Source organism: Podarcis muralis, chromosome 17 (genome assembly GCF_964188315.1).
Source record: "Podarcis muralis chromosome 17, rPodMur119.hap1.1, whole genome shotgun sequence".
In the NCBI taxonomy this organism is placed as follows: Eukaryota; Metazoa; Chordata; class Lepidosauria; order Squamata; family Lacertidae; genus Podarcis; species Podarcis muralis.
The window spans coordinates 15630733-15650950 of record NC_135671.1 but is presented as its reverse complement, the minus strand read 5'-3'; the positions used below and the strand labels follow the sequence as shown (position 1 = coordinate 15650950).

The window sequence follows — 20218 nt, the reverse complement described above, 5'->3', positions numbered from 1 at the left end:
CTGCCACCCACGCTCGATGTTTTCCTGGAGAGAAGCAGGAACCTACTACGAAGCGTGGAGGGAGTCTGACGCTATGGAAATCTCCTGCAATTTCTACGGGATCCAGCAAGCTGCAGCCGTGCCTCAGAAAATACTCTCCCCTGATCGAGAAACAACTGGGTTGGGGGCGGAGGACGACAGGAGCCCAGCGCGTCACTTCGGCTCTCTCTCTCTCTCTCCCCTCCGCCACGCTTTTCCTAGTTCCCAAACAACAACAATTACACACCAACATGACAAACGAGAGATCTGTCGATTTAGCAATGGAAAATATGCCCCTTGCTGCTGCTTTCTGTGCTGCTTCTGCACACAGAGAGCGCGGAGAGAGCTCTTCCCGCCCGGCTCTTTTCCCGAAGGCGGACATTTGCTTCGACATTGTATTGAACGTGCTGCTTATTGCCTCGCCGTTGAATAACACGCTCCCTCCCTCCCTCCCTCCTCTCTCCCGCTCCTCCATCTTCCTCCCTCTCCCTCTTCAGGGAGATTAGGCGCCCCTCTCTGCGCTATGAGAAGGCGGGAGACGACGCTCCCCGGAAAGCAACGATAATAAAGGCGTATTGTTGTTGTGCTGTATTACAATTCTTCACAGTCGCTCCCTTGAAACTGCGCTGTTGGGACTTCGCTCGCCATTGACCAGGATATCCTATGAAATAAACGCCGAAGAAGAATCCAAAATGAAGGAAACGAGGAAAGGAGGAGGAGAGCGCCCATTCTGGACTCTCTCTGAATGACCCGTGTCTTTTAAAACACATATATGCCGTGTTATATGTGCCTGGGAAGCGGATGACACCCCCCCCTCGGTGCTGACACGTATTATTTCGCAATGCTCACGTTCTCAAAGCAAGTGCTTTGGGATTCGCGACACGTCTAGCCTGCCTTATCTCGGCGCAAATCAACGCCTTTAAAAAAAAAAAGGAATCGCTTGCAGGGTTTCTGCCGTTTTTAATAGGATGCGAAAATTTGTCGAGACCGGTGCAGTTATGGTAGAACTAGTTATGGCAACGATGTTCTCTCATCTGCTCCCCGCTTCCCTCTCAGCAGGGTGTGTGTGTGGGGGGGAAACGTGGCGGGTGGGGGGCACGGGTACAGCACACCCCTACACATGCATAAAAGGCTTTGAAAATGCGCGCACTGGCTTTCGCTTGCGTATCTCTTTATGGATATATATATATCCATAATGTAATATATATATATTACATACTCGGCGTCTATGTATTGATCCGACAGATGTTGCATATTACACCGTATGCACTAACGCTGTGTCGAGACGCCAAGTGTATCGACTGACTGTACTCCTATAGATGGCTGTATAGTGTATAATGAGTGTATAGTGGCGGGAGAAACCCAGCCAGATGGGCGGGGTAGTAGTAGTAATAATAATAATAATAATAATAATAATAATAATAATAATAATAATAATAGGGGTTTGGCACACAAACGCCCCGAATATAGTACGGTGGTGGCGATGCCTTCCCCGCCACTCCTAGATTATCCATCACCATCTCTTTGTAGCTGAGGGCTTGAGGGAGGGATATATAGCATGGAGGTCTCCGCCTGTGTTTCTGTGTGTTGGGGCAGCGGGAGGCGGCGGCGGCGGCAGGGGCTGGCGACGCGTGTGTAACCGGGCTGGGTGTGTGTGACTTCCTGTGGTATATTTATGGCCAGGGCTTCGATTTCCGGTAGCTGATACGAGCCCTCTCTGCTCGCACGGAGCGTTTAATAATATCGCTGAGGGGGAAGGAGGAGGGAAAGCTTTCTGCACACACATACACATACACACGCGCGCGCGCGCACAGTATGAGGTGAGGAGGAGGAAGACCGAGCGCGGGGATGAAAGACACCTCAGGCACACACACACACACACACACACACACACACACACTCCCCTTCCTAGTCCGAACAGTATATGACGGTCAGGAGCGCAACCGCGCCATTCAATATCACGAATAGAGCACCGGCTCCTCCCGCCCCTCGCGACACGCGCGCCCCGCATTCCTATGGACAGGCACGTGCAGGTAGGTGGATAGGAGACCCGCGGCGAGGGGGGGGGAAGTGTTGGAGTTGGAGAGGGGGGCAAGCAGAAGCGAAATGGCGCGAGTCAGTGGAAGGGGCGCGTATGTTCTATTCTCTCTCGCGCGCGCACATTGCGAAAGGGGGGCTGGCCGCTCCGGAGTACTTTTGACAACTGAGGGGACCTGAGAGGGGGAAAGTCTTCTTCTCGCTCTGGCGTTTTGGCGGGAGGGGGCGGGAAGGCGGCTAGCGTTCAGACGAGAGAGGTGTGTGTGTGCGTGTGTGAGAGAGAGATAGGGCAGTTATTGAATGGAGGAAGGAGGCGATATGGGTGAGGAGCGTCTCCCCCCCCCCACCAATAAAACCCCCCAAACAAACAAATAAACACTGTGTCTCTGCTGTGGCCTCTTTGGAAAGCTCGAGCTCTCGACCCCGCACTTAACGAGGGGGCTTGTATTGACCGGCATTTATTGCGCGAGCAAGTTTATTAGAGCATGAAAGCGTTTGGCTCTCTTTCCTCCTCCTCTAGCGAAGGGGGAAAAGCAGAGGCTTCGAAGACGCGAGTCGAGAGATGGCTGAATTCAGAAGTGGGCACGGAGCGCGCGAGGCAGGTGTGTCGCGGGGGTCGTGGGGAAAGCGCGTTTTCTGCGGGGTTGGAGGGAACGGGGCCGCGCGCGTTCGGGGGAGGAAGCGTCGCTGTACGTGGCTGGAGTGGAGTATATGGCGTGGGGTCTTCAGTTATTAGCGGGCGCGTTATCAGCCTGGATAGCGCAGTTGGCTCGAGCAGGGCGCTGGTGACTCCAAGGTCGCAGGTTCGATCCCCGTATGGGACAACTGCGCATTTCTTCGTTGCAGCGGGTTGGACTAGATGATCCTCAGGTTCATGTAACAATCCTATGTTCTATATAGTATTTAGTAAGAAAGCTGGGGCAAGGTGTGGCGGGACAGGAGGATGGAAGTGTCTCTCTTTGAGGCAAGCGGCGCCCTGCTATACATGCCTACTCAGAAGTAAGAGCCATCGAGCTCAACCTCTCTTGCACCCAGGTAAGTGGGTGAAGGACTCTTCCCACTCGGAAAGAGCTCACCCCCTTCTTCTGTTTAATACGGATCCGCACTAGCACACGAGAATCGTTATGCCCTGGTCCTGGAATTTCGTCGTGCAGAAATCAGCCTTTCTTTACTTTGACCTAAAAAGACGAAAAGGAGAAGCAGAAAGGAGGGGTGGGGGGCAAGAAGAGCTACAAGGAAAAGCTTTCTGCTTTGTTAAGTGGGGGGGGGGGGATACTTCATTTCTCAATAGAGTCTCTAGTTGGTTGGAAGTTTTCTCTCTCGCGCGCTTCTCTTGCCGGGTGTCGCACGTTTGCTTGCGGCTTGTTCCCTAACAGTAGAAAGGCTGTAGAAAGGCGTCCCTCTTTGATTTTGGTAGCAAATGCATCCATTACAGTCCTCTAAAGCACAATTCTATAAACACATTGAACTCCCTGAAGCTTAGTACTTCTGAGTGGGCATGTACAGAATTACGGCGTTCATGGCAGAAGTCAAAGTCAGGCACTGCTAGCAGAACTAAAGGCTTAGAGTCCTAGCAAGAAGTTCAAGGGAGAAAATGCTTTCTTTCTCTCTCTCTCTTCTCTCTCTCTCTCTCTCTCTCTCTCTGCTTCACATTTACTTTCCCTGCTACAGAAGGGGAGCATGGAAAAGTATTAGCACCCTTCTCTCAGTAATTCTAAATTCCAGTTAGTTTTTCATCCTGAATTAAGGTGATATTCAAGTGACAAATACCGAAACCTCTGTTAACAGAGGCCCTGGTGTTATCTCCTAGGATGCTTTCACTATTTTCTCACTCTCTTTATACATGGGCTTAGCCAAGGGGGGGGGGGCAGAGAGGGGCAGCTCCCCCATCAATAAAAATACATAGCTAACTGAGGTTCTGCCCCCCCCCACCAAACATCCATGTTGTCTTATCAACGTTTGCAGAACATTATATGTTGCATCCAGAGCATTCACTGAGCGTTCACCCTTAGTGTTTGCAGGGGCAAAAGTGGTTGTTAATTGAGCATGCATTCTGCTTTGTTTTGTGGGGAGGTTAAAGAATGGGAACGCGGGTGGCGCTGTGGGTAAAAGCCTCAGCGCCTAGGGCTTGCCGATCGAAAGGTCGGTGGTTCGAATCCCTGCGGCGGGGTGCGCTCCCGTCGTTCGGTCCCAGCGCCTGCCAACCTAGCAGTTCGAAAGCACCCCTGGGTGCAAGTAGATAAATAGGGACCGCTTACCAGCGGGAAGGTAAACGGCGTTCCGTGTGCTGCGCTGGCTCGCCAGATGCAGCTTTGTCACGCTGGCCACGTGACCCGGAAGTGTCTTCGGACAGCGCTGGCCCCCGGCCTCTTGAGTGAGATGGGCGCACAACCCCAGAGTCTGTCAAGACTGGCCCGCACGGGCAGGGGTACCTTTACCTTTACCTAGAGAATGTTGCCTCAGTCAAGTGTTATACCACACTTTCCAATGCATTTCCCTGTCACTTTCCTTGTTGCAAGAAGTTGGACCATTTGGGGAAGTGATTTGTTGTGCAAGACCTCCAAATCAACTTTAGCTGCATAGCCTGATAAATGTTTTCTGATAAATTATTGAACCCCACCTGAAAATGGCAATGGTCCGGAAGTGCCCTCAGTCTGAAAAGTGATAGTTGGTAAATGTGTATGTAATATATTCTCATATCTTTCTATGAAAGCTGATTAGCAGAATTTCACCTTCCCCCAAGATCCACATATTTTAGTCACCTTCGCTAACTCTGAAGTCATCTCTCTTTTGCCCAGAGTTTCTGGACCAGAGTTTCTGGTGAAATGGGCTCTTGTCCACAAAGTTTATGCCACAATAAATCTGTCTTTTAAGTTTCCACAGTAAGCTTTGTTGTTTTTATATAAGCTCTTGCTATTGACTCTTAACAACAAAGTTGCATTAGTAAGGAAAGAAAAAGAGTAGATGAAACAATGTATTTTCATCCACTTTGTGGCTCTCATTCTTGTGGGCTCTACATGGCTACAAATATTTGTATGTTTTTGAAGAAAAAAAGTATGAGTCATATTTATATTTTGGCACTGATTCTGTATATCCTTTTGGATTAAAATTCAGGATCCTATTTAATGTGTTTGTTTACAATACAGAACTGTATTGCTTTAAATTATTAGGCTCTCTGAAGTGTAGTATAAAAGTAAAGCAGCTTACTGAACTGGTTGTCATACTTACGCGCTAATTGCAAAGACACAAGACTTTTAAAACTAGATATACAATATAAGTAATAGAAAAAAGTATGCAAATAACAGTTATGTTGTTTGGGTTGCTGTTTAATATTTTATGAGCCATGGATTTGTTATTTGGGACACTTTCTGGAACCTAGCCAAACAGGTATGTAAGAGATTTTGTTTGTTTAAAGCACAGTAGCTGAAGGATATGTGTGGCAAAAATGTTATACCGAGAAATGGAGTCACTAGTCGTACCTTAGAAGTCTAATGGAATCCGTTCCGGAAGTCCGTTCGACTTCCAAAATGTTCAGAAACCAAAGTGCGGCTTCTAATTGGCTGCAGGAAGCCCTGCTAGACATTCAGCTTCCAAAAGAAAGTTTGAAAACCGGAACACTCACTTCTGGGTTTCAATTGTTTGGGAGCCAATTTGTTTGGGATCCAAGGCATTCGAGATCCAAGGTAGGTACGACTGTACTAGAATGTTGGATTCCAGCATCAGGGAGACCTATATTCAACTCCCCTGCCCCCATCAAATTCACTGCATGACCTTGGGCCATTGACTATAACCTTCTCCAGGTATTTTGTTTCCATGCTAACAAGTAAGGCAGGGATGAATGCGCTTGCTCTGATCCACATCACTGTCTCTCTTGGTGAAGATCCAAAGCAGGAGACAGTTGTACTCAAGGAGGCTCCTTATGTCAGATCGTCACCCTCCTCCAACTTGTGGAGGGCAACAGAGCTAGTGCATTCATTCTCACAACCCTCTTCGCGTCATAACTGAATACGGAAACATTAATGCCTGAAGAAGACTTACATCTCAGCCTAATATGCACCATAGGGTTGCTGCGAGTATAATGTAAGGGGACATTATGCATGCTGCTCTGTTTTCCTTGAAGGAAGGGCAGGAAAAGAATATGACAAACTCAGTGAGTAGATTCTTCCATGATAAATAGAACACTTTCTTCATTTGGCATACACCTAGGGGTATACATTCGGTTGTTTCTTTTATTTGAACTCATATTGGCTCCTCCAAGCTTTGAGCAAGCAGCTCTTCAAGCCAACTTCCAGCATCACTGATTTGAAACTCTGGTAACTACATCTATATCTCACAACTTATTTCCCAGAACAGACAGCTGTAGAACATATGAGATACTGTCTTTTATTAGATTAACCAACCTGTCCAAAGACATATTAGAATTTTGAGTTTTACTGAATTCTTCATCAGGCAAAAAAGGGCATTCGGAGCATAAAAGTTTGGCTTAGCTCTTGGTTTAGATCTCTGTTTCTGAAGATTAAAGTTTAGCATGGCTAGAAATTAGATTACTTTTTGGCTAGTGATGGGACCTTTTATGAGTTCTCAAATTACAAACTTGTAAGGTTCATGGAAAGTCCAAGTAAAACAGCACAATATGAAATAATGTTCACCTAAAGTTGTCAAAGTTTTTGTGATGGCACACACATTCTTTAAATAACTGCCTAGCCATTTGCCAAATGTCCATCTCAGCTAGCTAAAACTCTTTGTGTAACTCTTCCAACATTATACATTATTGTTATTTATTTATTTATTACATTTATATTCCGCCTTCCATCCAAGGATCACAGGATGGTTTACAACATAAAAAACACAAAATACACAACATAGTTACAAATGAAACAATGTATAATGACACTGTCTTTAAATATAGTATCAGATTTGATTGGAAGAATCACTTGACTTTGCTACCATTTTATAAGTTGTTGTGATCAAATGTACTTTATTATGGTTTGCTTTAAAAATTCCTCTTGATGTTACTTTAATTAGTTTCTTCAAAGGAGCAATGGAGCAAATTTTAATTGAGCAGAAAACCGACAAGTTATAGTAATGTGATGCCTTGCCATAGCCTCCCCCACTTTTTAACTACATACTAGTCATAATGAGCCTAAGAGACAGGATCCAGTCTTTGAGAGTAGTTTACTGCTTTATGCAAAAGCAAACTTGGATTTGTCATAAGAATGTAGCAGAATATATTAAGAAACATGTCAGAGAGGATGCAATTAGATAAGACAGAACCTTAAAACACAATTGTATGTAATTTGGGTTATAATCATTGATGTTAAGTGAGTGGGAAGCAATTAGTTTTGTTGAACTGGAGTATGATTGTTGAGTAAATGTAAATTTCTATATGGGGAAAAATACTATTTTTAAAAAAAGAAGAATCAATGTATTTAGCATTAACTCTGGAATTTTGTACTCAATTCTGATGAAACTAAGCCTCCTAGGAGTCTTTTGCTCTAGGCGGTTTAGTTTGGTGAGAATCAAGTATGCACTTCCAGAGTTAATGCTAAATGCCTTACTTCTGGTATATGAGCCACCATAGCTTCCAGAGGGCTGTAAAAAATTGTGTCCTGGGCTTTTTAGACCTGTCTATCCGTGTACTGGGATGCGGGTGGTGCTGTGGTCTAAACGACTGAAGCTAGGGCTTGCCGATCAGAAGGTGGGTACTTCGAAACCCCCACGACAGGGTGAGCTCCTGTTGCTCGGTCCCAGCTCCTGCCAACCTAGCAGTTCGAAAGCACGTCAAAGTGCAAGTAGATAAATAGGTACCGCTCTGGTGGGAAGGTAAACGGCGTTTCCGTGCGCTGGTCTGGTTTCGCCAGAAGCAGCTTAGTCATGCTGGCCACATGACCCGGAGAAACTGTCTGCGGAAGTGGACAAACGCTGGCTCCCTCGGCCTGTAAATCAAGGTGAGCGCCGCAACCCCAGAGTCGTTCACGACTGGACTTAATTGTCAGGGGTCCCTTTACCTTTACCTCTCTATCAGGTCCGCAGTGATGCTGTACAAGGATGCCTGTACAACCTGAATAAAGTTCTCTACCCTAAAGTGATGTGCATTTGGCTAAAGAGAAAGGCAGACTAAAGAGATGCAAAAGAGGAGACACATCTTGACTGAGATCAACATAAAATGACCTGTGATAGGAGAAGATGCATGAACTTGCAGCACCCTTCCGTCTCCTATGAATGTGAAAAGGGCAAAATCGTCTCCTTCCCTACACAGTCATCATTCAGTGTTAGCCTTTCTAGCCAAAAGTGTAAGAAAAATTAGCAATAACCAAAACAATTTTATTATTTGTACCCTGCCCATCTGACTGGGTTGCCCCAGCTTCCAGTATATACAGAAACATAATAAAACATAAAGCTAAGACATTAAAAACAAAAAATTATTTCATGCATCCTTGGCACAATACCACTGTACTCTGCACTCTATCATACAATACCTATGTAATAGTGGTCCAAAGTTAACTGACAAACTTTTCATAAAATGACCTTGGAGCAACAGCTATTTAATTATAATTCTATTGACCTTTGTTCAAAATGTTGATTTTTTTGTGGGTAAAAGAAAAAAGGAAATCAGCCATATTGAATGAATTATTCTGTAAGGCAGAAATTATCATGTATCTGTGCTCAAGTATGTTTCCTTGGTAACTAATATACTACACAGATTCCATAATGAGTTGCTCAGTCTGCTAGCAACTGTATATATTGCCTTGTTCAGTAATTGTGTCTTGAAGTGAGTACAAGGTCTTGTTTATATGACTATTCAAACACATGCTATCAAAGATAAATTACACTGAAAAATGGAAATCTTCCACCTACGGGACTATATTTCTGGTATATACAGAGTGATATATTGTATAAAAGTTCCTGCGTAAATAATGCAAAATATTTATTCTGCTTGAGAGATTTTGCATCTAAAGGTATAAGCTCATACATAATATGTACTGCTCATGCGCCCTAAGCCTGCAGTACAATAAGCTCATAATTCATTGGATTCAGTTTCTATGTGCAATCTGATCCTATGTGCTTTTACTGAGAAGTTAACCCCAGTGAGTTCAGTGGTGGATAACTCAATGAAAATGTCAACTCATTGTGTGGCAGTGGGTGGGTGAAGAAGCAAATTCCATGCGAGGGATTATTAGGAAAGGGATTGCAAATAAAACTGTTGCTGCCTTAATGCCTTTACATAAATCTATGGTGCAACGACATTTGGAATATTGTGTACAGTTCCTGTTGCTTCATCTCAAAAAGGTTATTAAATTGTACAGTTTGAGAAGGTGAATTGAAATGATACAAGGCTTTAACCCCCTTGCGTACAGGGAAAGGTTTATGCTTTTTTTGACTTTATAGTTGGACTGTGTGTGTGTGAGAGAGGGGAGATAATAAAATGATACAAGTGTAGAGAAAGTACATAGAGAAAAGCTATCCAGCTCTTCCCCGACATAGCCCAAGATGCATGATAGGGGCAGCAGAATAAGATGGAACGCTGAAAGACATAGGAAGCAGCTAACCTGTTGCAGTGGCAGCGAGTTGTTAGCTTCCACAGTTGACCATGTTCCTGGAGCCATGGGAGAATAGCTCCACGAGCAATAGTCTTCTCAGAAGCAAAGACCTACTCATGTTCTAGGCAGGTGTGGTTGGAAATCATAATATGAAAGGAAGAGGAGGGATGAGGCCAAGGGAGGAGTTTGATTGCTTAGGGAGGCTACCAGACCTAGCTGCCTGAAGAAGCCAATGCTGGTTGCCTGGCTTCCCAGAAGAGCTGACCTCGGACTCTCCTAGTGAGAGATCGCGTCTGCTCTCTTTTGTTGACCTCTGCCTGAGCGAGCCAACTGGTACTGCTTTTAAAAGTGCATCTAAAGATGCCAGTATCTCACAAGCTGAGATCCATTTCCCCCCCTGTGCGATTAGTGTTTGAAGGGGAAAAATGATCCTACCATCACCATTGCCATGGTATGGTGAAGCAGTCATGCATCATCTTGCCTCCTCCTGGTACAGGTTATAGTTTTCTACCGTCTACTTGAGCATCTTAGTAGATCAAGGACTTACCCAGAAGCTGAGGAATGCAAGAAAAGTGCCCAGGACAGATTAGATCCACAGTAAGAGAGTTTCTCATTCCACAGGTCAGTCAGGCTATTGAAAGAGCAGCTGTTGTCATAACCAGGAAGCTGCTTCCACATAATGTTCTGGCAACCAATTGAATCTTTGTGTCTCAGGAGACAGAGTTCATCCAAATTAGCCATCCATCCTTACAAAGATTTGGGAGCCTTTACTAGGTAATAATCAGTTCATCAGCGATCTTTGTCAGAATTCCTAACTTGTCCCTGATTTACAATGCCACACATACAGTCACAGATGAACTAGCTGCATTTTGCACTGGATACTTGGCAAAGTGGTAGTATCTTTGTAGGGTGATATGATGCTATATCCTGCTCGTCCTTCTCTGTGATGGTTATGGGTTGGATATTGACTGGAACTGGTTTGGCCAGATGTGGTCTTCCTTATCATCCAGCCAGGTTTCAGTAATGCATGCCAAATCAGTAGCTTTATCTTGAATGAAATTGGATAACAGATGTCTTGTTTGGCAGGAGCCAATTATACCTCCTCTGTAAAGCGAAGGTGAAAAAATATTTGCTCATATGCTTGCAAGCAATTACATTGATTTGGAATGCCCTAGTATGGGTTCAGAACTGCCATAGTTTTAGTACCTTTTTCACTCTGACATAGCGTTTGGAATCCACCTAGTTCCAACAAAATATATGTAGTTATGTCATGTTTCCTCCCTGCTGCAAATTTGTTTGCAGTTCTCACCATGCCTCCGTTCCAGCTAGCGTCTTGCTAAGTAAACTATTCTGAAGCATTGCATTGCATTCTAATACGCCAATCTGCAGAAAATTAAGGTTGACCACCTTCTGGGTGCAATCAAAGAGAACTCTCTGGCATAGGATAATGTACGAAGTGGAATTTTATTTTTATATTTCCCTTTGGCATGACAAATACTCCATTATGCCAAGCTTGTGTTTTCTGAACCAGCTATGCATGACAGCAGTAGAGCTTTGCTCTAATACAGAAACAGAAACATTTGTATGGGAGGTTGTTATTCAACAGGGTCTTAATTTACAATAAACATGTTACACTTTAATTGAGCCCTTTTCAGCAAGCTGCACCTGCTTTTACAGACACATCTTGTGTGCATATGTACAATTTCTGAAGGATGGTTAAAATCTGTTCGCTTTAATCAGAAGCCAAGGCCAAACAGAAATGCTAGAACTGTATTATAAAGATGGTATTATTACAGTGGTACCTCGGGTTACATACACTTCAGGTTACAGACTCCGCTAACCCAGAAATAGTACCTCGGGTTAAGAACTTTGCTTCAGGATGAGAACAGAAATCGTGCTCCGGGGGCGCGGCGGCAGTGGGAGGCCCCATTAGCTAAAGTGGTGCTTCAGGTTAAGAACAGTTTCAGGTTAAGAACGGACCTCCGGAACGAATTAAGTACTTAACCCGAGGTACCACTGTATATCTGCTGGGTGACCATATTTTATTAAGTGGATTGGTTGCTTAATAAGCCTGGGGTGATTGGTTGTTCCCCAAAAGGGATCTAATGGCAGGAAGGTATTTTCCCTGTCTCTGAAAAGTGATGCCTTTCAGCTAATATGAGGGGCAGACGAATGACAACATTGACTCTTGAACAGGCAGACTAAAATAAACACCTCTGTTTATGTTGAGGTGGGCAGTGGACTTGTATCTACCAGCTGTGTGACTTGTGACTGCTAGCTTCTCCATGTGACGTATTTGGGGCAGAACAGGAACTCTTCCCCTGTGATAAAAATGAATGTATTGCCAAGAATGCTGTTTCTGTTTCAAACATTGCAAATTTTGGACAAAATGGACTGCTTCAAGAAGTGGCAGAGAGATATCTCTAGATTTGTCTGGCAGGGCAAGAAGCCTCGTATAAAATGTAAGATATTAACTGATGCTAAAGAAAGAGGTGGATTTGCCCTGCCAGACCTTAAACTTTACTATGAATCAGCCGCTTTTTGTTGGCTGAGAGAATTCATGGAACTTTGAAGTGTCAGGCATAGCCCTATTGGCTTTAGCCCAAACGTAGCAGAGTTTTCCTGCACAGCGAAGAAGCTAGTTGCGGCAGTAATGACAAGTCAGCTAGACTCAGAATAACTATTTACAGGATTTATTAAAAGGAGAAAATAAAACCAGCAGAGTTTCTGCATACAGATAAAAGCAAAATAAATCCTCTCTTTCTCTCTCTCTCAAAACCATACACAGCACTTCTACTCCTAACAACACCTCACTCCAAACTGAGCTAGCAAACCCTTGATAACAGAGTTGAGTGCTGGTCGTTAACCAATCAGAGTGAGAAGTTTCTAGGTCAAGCAGACCTGGGCTTTCTGCCAAGAGTAAATTGACACCAGCCTGAGTTAATTGTGCGAAGCTAGAATCTGCAAGTTTCCCACGAGAACCAATTAACAGAAACTGAACACCCCCTCACAGATTCTGCTGAACAATTAACACCAAATACACCTATGTAGGAGATCATTTTTCCAGCAAACCTAAACCCTTGCACATTCGCTTGTTCTTTATCTTTGCCAATGGTTTAGTTAACACATCTGCTACATTTTCTTCACTTGATACATAAGTACAGGTGATTATATTGTCTTGTACACAGCAACGTACATTTTGGTATTTTACAGAGATATGTTTGGAACGCGATTTGAAACCCTCTGTTTTACTTAAGGTTATACAAGCTTGATTATCAATGTAAACTTGTACTGGTTCTCCACAATTTACATTTAAATCTGCTAACAAATGCTTGAAATAAATCACCTCGTTGCACAATTCACTCAATGCGGCGTACTCTGATTCCGTTGATGACACACTTACAATGTCTTGCTTGCGAGACCGCCAGCTGATTAAAGCTCCACCGACCATTATGACTAGTCCTGTGACAGATTTTCTATCCGGCAAATTTCCCCAGTCACTATCACAGAAGCAACTCAACATTTCATCCTCTGAAGAATTTAATTGTAACATATAGCCAATTGTCTGTTTGAGATACCTCAGAACTTGTTTTACCCCTTTCCAGGCATTTAGTGTGGGTTTTGAGACCAATCTACTTAATATGCCTACTGCATAGCTAATATCAGGTCTGGACCACTGTGCTAGATACAATAAACTTCCAATTACAGAGTGATATACATCAGGATGTTCAAATTCAGGACCCTCATCTATATGAAGTGTTTTTATGAAACCTGGATCCATAGGCACCACTGCCCCTTTGCAATCCTGCATCCTGTATGTAGTCAGTAGTTGTTTAACTTTGTTCTGCTGACTAATTAGACAGCTGCCATCTTGGGCCCAGCACACTTCCAACCCTAGATATGTCCTAACCGGGCCTAAGTCTTTCACTTTAAACTTACTGGACAATTGCTTGGCAAACCTTTTAGTTTGTTTATCTGTTTTGCAGGCATACAAAACATCATCTACATAAATCAGACAAAACTCTTGATCACTGCCTGTACCACGTACATAAACACAATTGTCAGCTGTACTCTGCTTGAAACCAAATGACACTAAGGCCTCATGGAAACATTTGTTCCAAGATCTTGCAGCCTGTTTGAGACCGTATAGAGCTTTGTTTAATTTCAACACTCTATTGGAACCTGTCTCATAACCAGGCGGTTCGGCTAGATACAGGTCTTCTGATATTGATGCATGTAAATATGCAGTCTGGATGTCAAAATGGTTTAACAGGAGTTTTCTCTTTGCTCCAAGCGTTAAAATCAGCCTTACACTGTCTCCCTTAGCAGTAGGGGAAAAAGTCTCGTCATAATCTTTTCCAGGCCTCTGAGAGTATCCTTGAGCCACTAAACGAGCTTTGTATTTGTACTCTCCTGTCACCAGAGGTTTAAGTTTGTACACCCACCTGCAGCCTACAATCTTTGCCCCCTCAGGCGCTGCTACTGGTGTAAAAACCTTGTGCTCATTCAGAGAGGACATCTCTTCCTCCATTGCCTGTTTCCAGCGCTCTGCCTCCTCTTTTGGTAACTTTAACACCTCCTGAAAACTCTTGGGTTCTGCACTTACACTAAACACATTTGCAGTATCTGGGGAAAAACGCACCGGAGGCACTCCTTTGTTTTGTCTTTTAGATCTTCTGGGAGAAAATTTTTCTTCTGACCCACTTTCCTCCTCAGAACTACGACCTCTCTTTTGTTGCTTAGCAACTGGTCTTTGGCTAACACCACTTTCTTGAGAGCTCTTATCTGAACTTTCCTCCCCCTCAGACTCTGATTCTCTGTGTCTACTTTCAGAGTCATGAAGCTCCTGGGAAGGTTCAAACCAAACCTCAGTATTGGCATGTAGTCTCTCCCAGCCACTATGTTCACAAAAACTGGCATTCCTGGAGATCACAATGCCATTTGTCCCTTCAGCAAAACGGAAACCTTTTCCCAGCTCCTGGTAACCCACAAACACTAACTGTTTGGTCTTAGGATCTCCCTTCTTTCTCATTTGTTTTGGAATTAATACCCAGGCTTTTGATCCAAACACATGCAAATGGTCAATTTTGGGTTTTTTCTGAAACAATTTAAAGTACGGGGTTGTACCTATTGTTTGATGAAAGAGCCTGTTTTGGAGATAACACGCGGTGAGCATGCTCTCCCCCCAATAAGACATGGGCAAATCAGCATCGTCAAGCATGGCAAACATCATATCTTGTAAAGATCTGTTTTTTCGCTCTGCAACGCCATTCTCCTCTGGGGAAAAAACGTTCGTTTTTCTATGCCCAATGCCACGCTTTTGTAACCAGTCTTTAAAGGCATTTGACATAAATTCGCCACCTCTGTCCGTCTGAATCCTTTTGAGCTTAATGGACAGAAATCTTTCCACAGATGCCACCCAGCCTTTAAACTTAGTGAACACGTCACCCTTATTCTTCATGGGAAAAACCCAGGAGTAACGCGTGGCGTCATCCACAATTGTTAGTGAAAAACGCGATCCACCCCTGCTTACAGCAAATGGACCAATTACGTCCATGTGAACCAGCTGTAGTGGTGCCTCACTAACTCTGTCACTTCTGGGGTAAGAGACTCTGTGGGTTTTAACCTTTTTACAAACATTACAATCAAGGTACTTGTTACAACTCTTTAAATTACCCCCATCAGCCAATTCAGACATTTTTAGTACACTTTTCCAGCAAGCATGCCCCATTTTCCTATGCAATAAGTGCACACAGTTGTCATGTATAGCTTTGTTATTCACTGCAGGCTGAGATTTACTGACTACTGCTGCAACTTGAGAACCTGCTTTAAGCCAAAACAAGCCTCCCTCTGACTTAGCAGTGCCTAAAATCTCACCAGCCTTCTTAATCATGCAACTGTCTCCTTCAAAATACACTTTAAACCCAGCTTTTAGCAAGCAATCTACAGACATCAGATTGCTCCTTAATGACGGCACACAAAGTACATTTTGCAGGCATTCACGAAGACAAGGAACAAAAACTGCACCCCCCGAAATCACTTCGGAAGTACTTCCGTCTGCTAGAGCCACCTGGCTGCGCTGTGCTGAGTTCTTGGAAACAAACAGTTCATCTGAATTCACGATGTGGCGAGATGCTCCCGAATCGACCACCCAGACCGCTTGTTTCTCATCAGCAATCTTGACCTCGCCGGTCACCAGCTGAGCCGACTGTTTTTGTTTGAAGAATTTCTTTTTACGCTGCTGCTGCTGCTGATCTCGTCTCTGCTCCTGCACCGGCAACTGAGACTTGACCAACTCCGGACATTGTCGTTTTAGATGCGCTGAAGACCCACATCGGAAACAACGCCTAACAGCAAACGCTGACTCCTCACCGGTACGCTGCTTTTGCTTCACCTCTGGCACGGCATGAGAACTCCTTCCAAACCGCCCACCTGTAGAAGCCTCTGCAGCCAACGACCTTTCTTGCCTCTTCTGCCATTCTTCAATCAAACGCCCAGTAACGTAACTGACTGATAAATCATGCTCCTGCATGCCTTCTAGAGACAAAACTAAATTATCCCAGCTTTCCGGGAGAGAACTCAAAATAATAGCCACCTTCTCCTGCTGGTCTAACGCACAGTCTCTTTCCTGTAGCGCAGCAAACTTTAACTGTAAACTGTGTAGGTGTTCCTGCATTGTAACCCCAGGCTGTAACATTGCCTTGTACAATGCCTTGCGAATGAACAGCTTGGAAACCGCTGTCTCACGCACATGGAGTTCTTTAAGTGCTTGCCACACACCTCTAGCTGTCTTGATTCCCCTCACATACGGCAACTGGGAATCTTCCAGCCCCAAGACAATTGTGGCCCTTGCTCTTTGGTCTTTATCGAGGTCTTCATCATCAGGCTTCGCAGGAAACTTACTCACCACTTGCCAGAGACGATCCCTCTGCAGCACTGCCTGCATGCGTTCCGACCACAGCAAGTAATTGGAGTCATTCAGACGCTCAAAAGCCATCTGAACTGGTTGTGAGGCCATCTTGAGAGCGATGTCCCTGGAACCCGGAACCAGCTACTCACGACCACCGAGAGAGAAAACAGGAACCACAGCACCCAGCACTCACACGCTGCAGCTGTTGTCCTTGTGTCCGCTGCGTCACCAGCTCACCACAGTCAGGAACCAGCCAGAGTCCATCTGCTGCCCCAACAGGAACAAGAACTTCTGGAACTACTGGAACCAACGCCGTTGATGCTGACACCACCGCAACTCAGGCTGGCAGCACAATGCCCATAACCTCATGGAACTTTGAAGTGTCAGGCATAGCCCTATTGGCTTTAGCCCAAACGTAGCAGAGTTTTCCTGCACAGCGAAGAAGCTAGTTGCGGCAGTAATGACAAGTCAGCTAGACTCAGAATAACTATTTACAGGATTTATTAAAAGGAGAAAATAAAACCAGCAGAGTTTCTGCATACAGATAAAAGCAAAATAAATCCTCTCTTTCTCTCTCTCTCAAAACCATACACAGCACTTCTACTCCTAACAACACCTCACTCCAAACTGAGCTAGCAAACCCTTGATAACAGAGTTGAGTGCTGGTCGTTAACCAATCAGAGTGAGAAGTTTCTAGGTCAAGCAGACCTGGGCTTTCTGCCAAGAGTAAATTGACACCAGCCTGAGTTAATTGTGCGAAGCTAGAATCTGCAAGTTTCCCACGAGAACCAATTAACAGAAACTGAACAAGAATGGATGCTTCTTGAAAATACTGACGTGTTGGATTTGGAAGGTTTTAACAATGTATTTGGTTCACATGCATATCTGTGGTATGACAAGGTTAAAGCACATAAAGCGTTTAAAAACCATATTGTCAGGAAAGCACTGTTTAATGTCTGGATAAGATATAAAGACCTGTTAGAAAATAAAACCCCGAGATGGCTGTCACCAATGGAAGCAAAGGCTCAGAAAAAACTCAATATGGAGGCCAAATGGCCGAAGTATTAGGAAATTCTGGAGCAAGAGGGAGATAGACTAAAACTGCAGAGCTTTGAAAAATTAAAAAACAGAGTGCGAGACTGGCTTCATTATTATCAAATAATGGAGGCATATAATTTGGACAAAAAACTAGGCTTCCAGGTAGAAAAATCAAAATTGGAAACAGAATTGTTAGACCCCAAAGTTAAGAATCTGTCAAGAATGTATAACTTGCTGTTGAAATGGAATACTCAGGATGAAACGGTGAAATCTGCTATGATTAAATGGGCACAAGATGTTGGACATAACATTATGATGGCTGACTGGGAACAGTTATGGACGGCATGTAATGCCTTAAAAGAGAATCTAATGAAAATGATTTATAGGTGGTACATAACACCAGTCAAGCTTGCAAAAATCTACCATATGCCCGATAATAAATGTTGGAAATGTAAGGAGACTGAAGGTACATTCTTTCACCTTTGGTGGACATGCCCAAGGATTAAGAACTTCTGGGAGATGATTTATAATGAAATGAAAAAGGTACTTAAATATACCTTCCTGAAGAAACCAGAGGCCTTTCTCCTGGGCATGGTCGGCCAATTGGTGCCAAAGAAGGATAGAACTTTCTTTATGTATGCTACAACAGCAGCAAGAATACTCATTGCAAAGTACTGGAAGACACAAGATATACCCACCTGGGAAGAATGGCAGATGAAGCTGATGGACTACATGGAGTTGGCAGAAATGACTGGCAGAATCCGTGACCAGGGAGAAGAGTCGGTGGAAGAAGAGTGGAAAAAAAATTAAAGTTTATTTACGGAAATATTGTAAAATTAATGAATGTTAGAAGGATGCTGGAATGAAGTTATATGGCTCTAGCAGAAATATTATAAAGAATTAAGTAAAAATAGATTGTTAATGGGTCAAAGTGGAAATTTAAGGTTAGATTGTGACAAGATAAATTATAGAACAAAAATTAAGAAAGATGGAAAGGATTTGCTGAAATAGCTAATTGAACAAGAATACAAAAAAAGGAGGTGTGAGGAGGTCGACGATATAAGTAAATGAAAGGTAGAGATATGGAGATACTGGATGTGTTTTTAAATGTTTTTGTTTCTCTTGTTGTTTTGCTGTGTTGTTTTTTCCTTTTTTTATGTATTGTGAACTTTTTATTTTTATTTTTTTTGTTTTTCTTTCTTTATTCTGTAACTATTAAACCCTTAATAAATATTTATAAAACAGACAAACAAACAGGAACTCTTCCCCTTGGTGGAAATGCTCTAGGTGTGTACATCAGAATGTGCAGAGGGCTCCTTCTCATGCTTGGCAAACATATGGCCAGCAGAGGAGGGGCCTGGCCAGTGTGCACATCACAGAACAGGGGTCAGCAAACTTTTTCAGCAGGGGGCTGGTCCACTGTCCCTCAGACCTTGTGGGAGGTTTGGAGGGGGGGGAGAAGAAATTCCTATGCCCCACAAATAACCCAGTGATGCATTTTAAATAAAAGCACACATTCTACTCATGTAAAAACACTCTGATTCCCTTACCATCCGCAGGCCGGATTTAGAAGGCGATTGGGCCAGAACCAGCCCCTGGGCCTTAGTTTGCCTACTCATGGAGTAGAGCCAAGGTGCAGGTGCAAAGGCAAGTCAATATTTTGTTTCTATACCAATTGCTCAGTGTAGGTGTTCCCCTTAAAAATTACGAATGCGAAAATGCATAAGTGCAATTAAGGAGTAGGGAGAAATCCAATTTTGTCTGCATTTTAATAAGAAGCCACCTACTTCTTGAAGCAATACATGAATCAAAATAAGGTTATCCTTTGCAGTTCAAAGGGAACTAAACCCTTTTGGACTTCACTGCTTAGACAAGTAACCAGTATTGTACTGGCTAGTTGACCCCATAAAGGTAAAACTATTGGGTTTAAAAAACCCACATATCTCAAATTCTGTTGCCACCTGTTCTCTCAGCTACTAACAGAATTGTTCTGTTTATGTTGTTTCAGCTGAATGTAGCTTTTGGACAGACAGAAAGTATTTTTTTATCAGTGATATTGCCATGCTGCAAAACTGAAATGTCGCAAGTAAAAGTGAGATGAAAGCATACTAAATTTATGACCCAGTTTGCACATCGTTTTAAACCATAGTTAATGCTTTACTGTGAATGTGAAGATTGCTCCCACTTTATTCCTTCACCTATTGTGAGCAGGAGTGACAAACTGTGGTCCCTGGGTTGGATCCGAACCAGGCATCATTGCACATTTAAGTGAGCCATAGCATGCTTGGAAACCCAAGAACAATCTTTGGCTTCACTTTGTGGTTTGTTTTGAGTGAAACAAACCACCATTTTTTGTACTTTTACAAACCATAGGCTTAATTCAAGCATGATGGTATCTTGTTTCTCAGTGGCCCCTTTTTGGCTACAGTTCTACTGGTATTCACCAGCTGAATTTGCTCTTAGTGGAAGTTCAAGCTCACGTAGTGTAACACTAACCTGGGCAGTATGACAGCAGTTCTCAGTATCCTGGCAAGTTGTAAGGAAGAGTTTGAGTAGGAAAGTATGCTGGAAGACTTAGTTCTTTCTTCCCTATGGTACATAGGATATTGAGACTAGATCATTGTTTGGTCTGATCCAGAAGGGATTTTCTTATATTATACAGTCGTACCTTGGA

At 43.7% G+C, this 20218-nt stretch overlaps 1 protein-coding gene across 2 annotated transcripts in view; it reads left to right on the top strand.

Moving 5' to 3' along the window:
- The first annotated feature begins 1560 nt into the window (after window positions 1-1560).
- The window catches only part of KIAA1958 (KIAA1958 ortholog), a 65168-nt gene continuing 46510 nt past the window's right edge, over window positions 1561-20218 (top strand). The window contains exon 1 of one of the 2 annotated variants that reach the window (XM_028713120.2): window positions 1561-2051. The gene's annotated coding sequence lies outside the window, so the exon portion shown is untranslated. The remainder of the gene's footprint in view (window positions 2052-20218) is intronic. The other variant, XM_028713118.2, reaches the window with a different exon arrangement.